Below are 1,562 nucleotides of genomic sequence, written 5' to 3' on the forward strand. Positions count from 1 at the left end.
CCAGTTTTACAAAAGAAAAATTTCAGTCTACATACATTAATAGTAAAACCATTTCTCCCAAGTAACAGACAAGGTACAAAGTCATACCATTATATTTTTTTTCTAAACTGCCAGGAATGAAAGGATGTTTAATATCTCTGATGCTTATTAGGGCCTTGAAAATTGCCCCCTAGACTCTTTCTACCAAAGCTACCAGAACCACCACTCACAGGCCCTACACTACTCAATGGGGGACCTTGAGGAAATCTATCATTGATCATCGCACCATTATCTGGTATCATTGGAATTCCCATATTTGCAGCTCCTTCTGGTCCCATGTCAGGACCAGAACCTGTTGTTTGGCCAGGTATAGTTCCTCAGTTGTTCATATCCATACCCATCACTGGAGGAGGCCCTTGGGCACCAGCTGGTGCTGGGCTAAATGCATCTCCAATGTTTATTGCTCTGTGGGACCCTTATCACTCATTCTCATCTGCTCTTCTCTATTTTCTATATGGTTTGGTGTGAAGCCCTCCTGCTGCCGCCTCAGTTCTTCCTGTTCTCTGTGTCTGATCATGTCTTTGACACAACTATGTTTCTCTTCATGTTTCAGCCATATTTGCTTTATCACAGCCTATTCCCATGGTAAAGAGGATAAGAGCAAAGCACGAATTTAAAAGTGACCTGATATCTAGGATTTCCAAAAGTGTTATGAAAAGAGGGGAAAAAAATCAAGATTTAAATAATCATTATCATTATCATTTTTAATCATCAAATATTTATTGATACATTTTGGTTGAACAAATCTCTAGGACAACTCAAATTAATTTTTAGAAATTCTATCCAATCCTGGCATTTTTATAGACAAAGAAAGCATCAATAATAGTTCTATGAAGACACTTGGAAATAAAATGGGTCACATAACACTACCATAAAATCCAAATAATTAGAATATTAGTAAAACAGTAATTAATTAAATGGTTAATTTATGATTGTTAATTCACTGCTTAAAACAGTTAGTACCATTTAATGTTATATTTTTTGCTTGTATTTTACTAAAAATTGTAATTTCTTTATATTTATCTTTTTATTAGTATTGTTAATTTTACTAAACTTTTAAAGACAATTTTAAAAAAATTATCTTAAAAACTTTCTCCTTTTTAAAGTTTTTTTTTACAGTTCCATATGTACACAGAACATGTTGTAGTAAATATTAAAAAATAAAAATCAGTTCATCTCTTTACAGGCCCTGAGGTCTCACTCCTTATGCTCGACCCTGAAATGGAGACACTTACCTATGGCACCAGGTCTGAGCTGTCACAAAGGCCCTTTCTTTGGCAGTTTACTAATGCCTGTCCTCCCCTTCTGTCCTGGGGTGTTTCTGTACCCCCAAATCCCACAACAGATACAACTCTACAGCCCGATAGTTTTTTATGCAGGTTTATACATTCAAGTGTCAGTCCACAAACCTGCTACACAACAAGACTGCATCAAATAGACAAAGATACAACTGCCCTTCATATGAGAAAGTAGACCTGTAAAATCCTTAATGTTCATAGCTTTTTAACACCAATTAATCCCAC

Source organism: Micromys minutus (genome assembly GCF_963924665.1).
Source record: "Micromys minutus genome assembly, chromosome: 5".
NCBI lineage: Eukaryota > Metazoa > Chordata > Mammalia > Rodentia > Muridae > Micromys > Micromys minutus.